Here is a 9,399-nt window from a genome sequence, read left to right as displayed (position 1 = left end):
CAGTGTCTGTGTTTATTTCACACCTTGGCTGTCTGGGCGGCACCCCTCGGCCCAGTAAGGCCTCTTTGACCCCCAGAAGCCTCCCCCCTTGGGTAAGTACGGAGGCGGGGGCACTCGTGGGAGGGAGATGGAGAGGGGTCTGCCCTGCCTCCAGTCTTCGCCAGGGATGGATCTGGGGCAGGTGGCCTCGTCTTGATGAGTCCCTCCCCACATTTTGAAGGAGGGACAAGACTTTCATAGAGTTCAGCCCAGCCACACACGGAGCCCTCACTGCGCGGCCACCGTGTTTCCTACGACGAGCTGATAGCCTGGGACTCGGGGCCTTGGAAAGCATCTCTTTCTTCAGTAGGAGCGCAGTTCTCTTGGCTTGGCTGAAATTTTTATTCCAGCAGAAGGTTTCTGGGGTCATCTGAATTTCACGGTCCTCTCTCAGCTTCCCTCTTTGCACTGAAACCTCGTCCCATGACATTTCAGAGATCACAGCCGAGAACTTCCCTCCACTCGGTTTCTCTAAGTGTTTGTAATGATGACAAGTAGTCAGCCCAGAGCTTCCCATCCTCAGATACCCTCTCCTGAAGTTGCTGGGGTCTGAGCAGCCCGGCGGCTGGGTTCACAGTCAGCCTGCCCTAGGCTTCAGGAAGTGGAAGTTGGCAGATGCCCTGTGCAGGGCTGCCCCTCAGCGCCGCCGGTCAGGGGGCGGGTGCGTGGCCCTGGGGTGTTTTCGACTGACTGGTTTTCTCACCTCTGCCGCCTGGCTGCTTTGCCAGGAGACCCGAGATCACTGTGTTAGCCCCAAGCGGTCAGCCAGGCCCTGGCGAGGGAAGGCTACTTCCTCGCTGGACTTGGTGGTGTTTGTCCAAAAGAACGTCTGTTGCCTCTTAAGACCCTGTTAACTCTGGCCCTTTTCTTTCTGTCAGCACCTCCATGTGTCCTGAGGCCAGCATGGGGACACACACCTTTCCTCCTGCACATGGGCAGCTGCGCAGGGCCGTCTTCCTTTTTCCTTTTTTTAATGTTAAAAGTGATTTATTTGGTCTGTTCAGTCCCATACGTGATCCGTATGCTGCTGCCATGTTGCACATTTTCCGTACATATCCATTGGCTAATTTTGTTTGTTGTTGTTTTGTTTTTCTTTTTAACAGAGGTACTGGGAGTTGAACCCAGGACCTCATGCATGCTAATCACATGCTCTACCACTGAGGTATACCCACCCCTCCACTTTTTCTTTTTTAAATTAAAAAAGAGGCCCTTTCCTGCAGGAAAGGAGGGAGTGTATGCAAATCAGTTCCCCTTGCAGAGGGCAGGGTGGCAGGGTGTATCAGAAGATTTCAACATTCTTACCTTTTAGCTCAGGATTTTCACCTCCAGGAATTTTGGCCTAAGGACGCGAGTGGGAGGCATATTTGGGAATTAGAAGGTTAACAATGAGCCCAGCAGGGCTGGTTAATTATCAGCCACCCCAGAATAGGGATATATGCGTATACAATGTATATTTACATGTAAGATAAAGGCCACAGATGTTGCTATGTGGAGGTAGCAGTCGTGGGTAATGTTTAATTAATCGGATTTTTCTGAATGTCTAACCTTCCTGTAAATGTCTTTATTCCCAGGAAGAACTTAACTAAACTTGATGGATGAGTGATAAATTGATACCGCATTAAAGCAGGCATCATAATCGGCGGTGGGGAAGGAAGTGGCGGGATGACATTAAGTAGCTCTGGAGGCAGGAGCTCCTTAGCACCTCCCAGCGACACCAGTGCTTGTGCTTAATGGAGCCAGTAGTCAAAGGAAACTTCAGTTTTCAAATTTAGCAGAAAAAAATAAGCCCCTTTTTATCTCTAATTCAGACTGGGGAAAAGATTTTAAATCCCAAAGCAATGAATCACAAGGGAAGAGGTAGGTTGGCTACGTAAAAGTCCAATTACGTATTCAGTATGTCCGAAAAATGAAGGCCATGGAAACCGGGAAATATATTTTCAGCCAAAAGTGCTATGGGATAGCACATTTTAATATGCTTAACCTCAGTTTCAGCTGCTGCCTCTATTTGAATGCGGGTGGTATCACCTGGGTGGGGTGTGTCCAATTTTAAGTCCCAGAGAGTCTTGAGGTGCAGACGGCAACATTCCTCATCCTGCCCCCAGGAATTCAGTCCACCAGCAAGCGTTGTAACACAAACTTAGAAACGGAAGGAGTTTGCTAGGAGACACTAGTCATAGTGTGCTTGGTGCAAGTGTCTGGAAAAGGCGGGATGAGAAGTGGCCAAAGAAATTTCTCTAGATCCAAAGATACGGGTTAGGTGGCTGCCAAGTTTGGGAGAGGGGTTGCAGTGTTGAGCAGGGTGAGTTGAGAGAGGCTGGTGGGATCTCTGAGATGGAGTGTAGTTTCATGTTATTGCGTAGAAACGAAACTGGGTGAGAACGCTGATTTTCGGAGCCTGAGTTCATGAATGGGGTGGGGTGCGTTTGGGTGAGGAACCTAGCTCCCGTGGCAGGAGAGCAGTTTAGTCCCATTGCCTAGGGGGCCGGGGCCAGAGGACCAGAAGTTAATCCATTAAAGCGCTCAACTCCAGAGGCTGGGAGGCAGTTAAAAAGCAAGTGGACAGGTCTGTTACCCAAACCGCTAGGTGCTGAGGTTTTTAAATTTTTTTTTAATGGAGGCTTCCTCACGCTGATCTGAAAGACTGAGTATTTTTGGAAAGGATGACGTGGTGGGTTTGGAGCTGCACCGGGGAGAAATGATTTAGACGGAGGCCCAACAGATGGTTGCGGGTGTAGGGAAAATTCTGGGTCGAAAGAGACGGGCAGTCACGGGGCCTGAAACGGGAAGAGTGAGGAGCCTGCCTGGTGTCAGGTGCTGTGTGCGCCAGGCTTCACGTACAAATAAGATGCCTTCCCCACATTCACGGCCAGCTGGTCCAGGTGATGCAGATACGTCATCCCAGTGTGAAGGGAGCTGCCGAGGCTGAGGGGCAGGGCAGCCCTCACCTTCATCATAGCCCTGCGGTCTGCTCAGCCCTCATCTGTGACCTCCCTTCCCCACCCCCATTCCATTCATCTCGGTGCTCGCTGGGTGAATTCATATTTTCACAGTGAGATGTTAAGGGACCTGGGGGGAAATGCAGTGGAGCAAATGCCCAAATGGTCCAGCCAGTAAAGGTGCTGGGCTGCGAAATCACCCCTCAGGGTTTCAGCAGCAAAAATCCAAGCTTTGGGGCGAGGTCTGAGAACTGGGAAGTTGCCCCAGGGATAACAGGAAGTTGCAGGTTCACTTCTGTGCCAAGATGGTATCTGCGTTGTAGAAATCACACAAAGCACCTCAAGGTTAACAAGCTGCCACCCTCAGCTACAGTTCCCAAAGCGATCAGTGAGTTTTTACCACCCTGGCCAGCTTTTCCAGGGCAATGGATTAAAATGTCACAAAAGATTGCAAGGTAGAGACTCCCAAGTGAGCACCTGGGCACCTGCCAGAAGCCCCTCCTCCTTGTGGAGCGACCAGACCATGGTTTGAACAGCCTTGTAGCTGGTTCCTCCTCCTCTGCCCGTCTCTTCCCTTTTTTGTTTCCAAAGTGATGTTTCCTGGAACAGAATCTGTCAAAATCTCTGTGAAGGAGACACAGGTGGTTCCCCTCTTGGGTCCAGCTCTTCAGCCTCCCATGTGGGCGCCCCCTTGACTTGTCGCTGCTCCCACCCCACCTGATTCCTCTCCCATAAGCGGGCTCTCAGCCACTTCAAGTCACGGCTTTGAAATCCATCCATATTCCAGCTACTTCTCATACTGCCACAGTAACCCTGCCAGTTCATTCCCCCGTCATCTCTGATGTGGACAGAGCTTCTGTATTGTCTTCTCCAGGAAAATGGAACTGATATGATGTGTGCACATATGTAGTGAGAGAGTCAGTGTGAGGAACGGGCTCATAACGATTATGGAAGCCATGTCCCACTATCCCCAGTCAGCAAACTGGACACCCAGGAGGACCAGTGTTTCAGTTTCAGTCTAAAGGCAGCCAAAACAAAACAAAACAAAAAACCAAAAAACCTATGCTCAGAGGCAGCCAGGTTACTAACTTCTCTGTTCTCCTCTGGTCTTCAACTGATTGGGCGAGGCCCACCCACATGGGGGAGGGCAATCTGCTTTCCTCAGTCCACCAATTCAAATGTTAATCTCACCCAGAAACACCCTCACAGACACATTCAGAATAATACTTGGCCAAATACCTAGGTACCCCATGGTGCAGTCAAGTTGACTGTAAAAGTTAACTACCACGTCTTCCAAACCAAGCTTCCTGTTGTCCTCTGCTTTCATCTGTTCTCAGCATAGCAGCCAGAGTAACCTTTTCAGGTATTAAGGCAGGGGTGGGCAAGCTAAGGCCCACAGGCCGAATCCAGCCCTCTGGAAGTTTCTGTACAACCCCCAAGCTAAGAAGAGTGGTTTTCATTTTTAAATGGTTGGAGAAAACCCTCAAAGAGCAGTGACAAGTGAAAATAACATAAAATTCAAGTTTTACTGTCCATAGATTTTCCTGGAACACAGCCACGCGCATTTGTTTAAGCAGCATCCATAGCTGCTCTCACTCTGCACCTCCAGAGGTGAGTAGTCAGAGGTGAGACCCCACGGCCACAAAACCTAGAATAGTTACAGTCTGGCCCTCTAAGAAAAAGTTTGTTGACCCCTGCATTTAGGCTCAAAACCCGCCATGGCTTTTCATCCCACTAAGAATAAAAGCTAAGATCCCCACTATAGGTCGATGCTGGCCCCATCACCTTCCTGACCTCTCCTGACATCCCTTTGTCACAAGACCTCATACCTCTGAGCTTTCACATGTGCTGTTCCCTCTGGCCCACCCATCCTCCCCCCAACCCCTGACCCCAAATATCTGCAGGGCTCATAACACCTATTTTCACCAGATCTGCCAACTCATTGAGTTTCTGTCTCCCCCAGATTGAATGAGAACAGGACCAGAAGTTGGCCATGGTATCCCTAGGGTCTGGCATAATTGTATTCATAAATATTTGTCGAATGAGTGAACTGAAAATATAGCCATTTTCTGGGATGCGAGTACCTACTGGATCATCTGCAACAGTGCTTTGCTTTCAGATTATGACCTTCCCATGGCCACAGTCCACCCCAGGCTGGGCCAATGAGCCCCCTGGAACCACCTTCAGTGGCATCAGATCTGAGTTTCCCTTTACAAGGCCTGGGATTTGGGGATGCAGGGAGCAAGTAGGCAGGGCAGGTGCAAAGTGATGGAGAAAGGGCCCTGGGTTGCCATCTGCTCCCTAAGGCTGTGCCTGAGATCCAGCTGCATTTCCGACTTTAATTCCACAAGATTCCCCAGGAATCCGATAGCCACCAAAGCCGGTTTGAGTTGAGTTTCTCTGCAGCCAAGACTCGTTCCTTGTGCAGCTCTGTCTCTGCTATCAGAGCCCCTTGCGGTCCAAGGTACGGAATTCTCTATCTGTGTACCTTCAGGGCCAAGCCCAGGCCCGGTGCTTGGAGTGGCCCGTGGGAGGCACTGATTCCTTCAGCAGCTACGCTCCTTGGGAAAATCACGGAGTCTGGAGAACCTTTCTAGATTGGATTGCCATCCGGCCTTCCAGGTCTGGGACCAGCTCCTGCCCAGATCGTGGTCCAGCCTAAGCTGACCCAGTCAGCCCGGGGGAGCCCTTGTTGGCTCCAGAGGAACGGCTCCCTCAGTAGGCTCCCACCCTAGAACTGGGGGCTGAATGTGAACTCCCCAAAGTTCTGTTCCTGTTTGAGAAGGGGAAGGATGTCCTGGGTCTGGCGGGCCCCACAGTGGTCATTTTCCCTCCAGATACTCAAATCAGCAAGCTGCAGGCCTTCCTGGAGCAGAGAGGATGTGGGGGGTGGGGAGGGGAAAGGGGAGGACAGACATTTGGGTGTGGTTCCCCCCTCCTCCTCTCCAGGGCTGGTCCTTTTGTGAGATTATCTCTGTTCTCTGTTTTCTGAGATCTCTGCTTTCTTTTGAAGAGGCCCTGTGGCAGGTAAATTAAAAAACCCCACTGCCTTGTAGAACCGGCTACACCCTCAGCTGGACTCCTGTTTGTTAGACAGGAAGCCACAGGCTTTGCGGTCTGACAGACCTGGGCTCAGACCCACTGGGCCCTTCCTGAGCCCCAGCTTCCTAGGAGGCACAACAGTCACTTTCGGAGGGAGGTGTCACCCCCAATTTCCTGCAGTTTTTCCCATTTTCAGGGGAATGGGCAGAGGGTCACACAGGAAGTGGACATCTAGTTGGGGAGGGGCAGCAGTGAGTCCCCAGCAGATTATAGAGATGCTCATGTCTCAGCCACACTCCGCCTGTCAGCTATAGCCCTTGCCCATCCACGTATTTCCAGAATTTCACAAGCATCTCTTCCCGCCCTTCCCTTCCCTTCCCTTCCCTTCCCTTCCCTTCCCTTCCCTTCCCTTCCCTTCCCTTCCTCTTTCTCTCTTCCTCTCTTTCATCGTTTTCCTCAATACCTGACCAGCTTATGCCTGGTAAATACCAGCTCGAAACTTGGCTTTGGCCACCTTATTCTTCCTCTCTTTGTCTCTTTGGTAGTAAGTGTCCTAAGTGTTGCAGCAAAGTGTGTTACAGCTCAGTGTTATAGCTCAGTTGTGACAGCAACCTGGATCCAGGCAAGAGACCAAGCAGCACTCGGAGGGTCGGAGAATTCAGGTTTATTTATTAAGCCAGCCAGACCAGAGGAGTTAACACTCCAAGCTCTGGATCCCCTCTGTAGGTTTACACAGGCTTTTACAGGATACCAGTCTAGACTTTGCAACATTTTGTAACATCATATGCAAATAAGGTATAACAAAGGTGACTAATTAGGAACAAGCTTTGTAGAAACGGACCAATCAGGAGTGAGCTCCATGCAAATAAAGCACTACAAATGGACCAATCAGGAGTTAGCTCAGGGAACCAATAGAATCTTAGGGGTAAGTTTTGCTTTCCTAGAAGTAAGCCATTTCAGAGTTTAAAAAGTGAGATAATGCCACCAGGCCAGGGAACCGGATGGTGCCGGCAAAAGAGTAGTGACCCTGCCTTGGGGTCCTGCTGGTCTTTTTCATGGGGCTTCCCACCTCATAAGAACAGTTCCCACCCCACTCCCCACCCAGAAACAACTAAGGAAGCGAGCGTAACCAAATAGGTTTCGCGCACAGCAGAGCTTAACAAGCAGTGGTGAGGTGGCTGGGACCCGGTGCCCACCGTGCAGCTGTGTGAGCCCCACCACGTGGTGGCTGCTAGCACTTCCCCCATCGCTGATGGAAAGGAGACTGCATTTGGCTCACAGACGATCACATAGGAGTGTTCGTGCACAAGCAGGTCAAAGAGGTCTGGATATCAAATCTTTATTTCGTTGGAGCCCAAGGAGCCTCGCCATTCACTTTAAGATGGGGCTGCCCAGCTATAACAGGCTTTAGTGAAAACCCAGGACCACATTTTCCCCAAAAGGCCCATAAATGGGGTTTGGTTTCCGGGCTAGCCCACCACTGGACTTGGATATAGGGAGGAAATGAACACCTTTGGCTTTGCTGATTGCAACTCCCGCTCTACACCGCAGCCACGCATGTGGAGTTGGAGAGTGGTGGCGAGCATGGCATCCGCTGGGACCAATCAGAGCAGACAGGGGCAGCCAAGAGAAGCTGGGATAACTTACATTTATTCAACAAATATATATTGTGGTTGAATGCAAGCTCTGTCATCAGACAGCCTGTGTTTTAACCCTCGCTCTGCCACTTACTAGCTGTGTGACCTTAGGCAAGTTACTTAGTTTCTCCGGGCCTTGGTTTTTTCATCTATAAAATGGGAATATGAATAGTACGTACCTCTTGGGGCAACTGTGATGATTAGACAGATTCGAATATATCAAGAGCCTAGGATGTGGCCTGGCACAAAGAAGCACCTGATAAACATTAGCAGTTTTTATTCCTATGAGCCAGGTTGTGCTTGGCCCAGGAGATGGCACTGTGAACAAAACAGACGTGGTGTTCTCCGGCAGCTTCCAGGGAACTAGGCTTTTATCAGACAACCACATGCACGTTGGAGAAGAGCACAGTGTTCTGAGATCACAGAACGGGGCAGGGGTGGTCAGGATGGGCTTTTCCTGAGGAAGTGGCATATGAACTGGGTCGAAAGAGTGAGGAGGGGCTACCCTGGGGCTGACGGAACCGCACATCCAAAGGCCCTGTATCGGGAGGAAACATAAGAGGAGACAAAAGAAGGAGCTGGAGCAGAAAACCAGGAGGCATGAGAATGAGATGAGGCTGGAAAGGGAGAGGAGGAAGTCAGGGCATTGCCGGCCATGTTGGAGATTTGAGTCTTTATTCCTTTTTTTTTTAAAATATATTTTTATTGAAGTATAGTCAGTTTACAATGTTGTGTCAATTTCTGGTGTACAGCACAGTGCTTCAGTCATATAGGAACACAACATACATTTGTTTTCCTATTCTTTTTCACCACAAGCTACTACAAGATTTTGAATATAGTTCCCTGAGCACCAGGGTCCTCCCCTCCACACAGGCTGCTCTGAGCCCAGGAGCTGATAGATGCGGGGGTCTGGCGCCTAGCAGAGCCCAAGGAGATGTTAAGTGTATCGCAAGGCTTTGCAGGCAGGGAATCTGAGGCTCCCAAGAAGTGACTTGCCTAAGGTCACATAGGTTGTAAAAGGTCACTTATCGGGTCCCTGGTCTTGTGAGTTGTCCCCCACCCCAGGGCACTGCTCCTGGAGGGTTTTCAAAGCTCACAGAGATATAAGGGGCTGGAGGTGGGTCTGTGGCAGAATTACCTTTTTCCCGGGCTGCACCCGTCTCCTGAGAAGCAGCTTGTGGCTGCATCGGGGCCAGGGAGGAAAAGAGGCATCTGGGGGATGCCGGGCTCTGCTTCTGCTTGCTCCGAACTCCCCTGGCCGGTACCCTCATCCCAGAGCTGCAGTTGAGGCTCACAGCCTCCAAAACCCCATTCAGAATTGAACAAATAAGCAGCTTGCCTGGCCCTATGACCTGGAAGGGGCTGGTCTCCACTGGAGGGCGACCAACTCATGCCGATTTACCCAGAGCTGACCCAGTTTTAGTCCTGAAGTGTCCCGCATCCCAGGAAGGCCTGTCCCACGCAGGCTGGGATGCTAGGTCGCCCTCGGTGTAAATTGTCTGTCCAGAGCTGGACTCTCACTGGGTCTTTCCTGCTGCAAAGTCAGGGCTGCTCCCCTCCCCACCCCGACAGGTGGGCGATGGCACCCTGTGTCTCTCTGACTTGACCACCAGCATCCTCCCCAGTTCTTGGAGAACCTTCCATCTTTGGAGACTTCCTGTTCTACAGGTAGAGAACCAAGGCCTGGATTGGGGAAGGCGCCCCAGGGTCACACAGGTCCCTGACCCCTGGCCAAGCCCTCTACC

Source organism: Camelus ferus, chromosome 32 (assembly GCF_009834535.1).
Source record: "Camelus ferus isolate YT-003-E chromosome 32, BCGSAC_Cfer_1.0, whole genome shotgun sequence".
NCBI lineage: Eukaryota > Metazoa > Chordata > Mammalia > Artiodactyla > Camelidae > Camelus > Camelus ferus.
The sequence above is the reverse complement of the archived record's forward strand: the minus strand, read 5'-3'. Positions refer to the sequence as shown.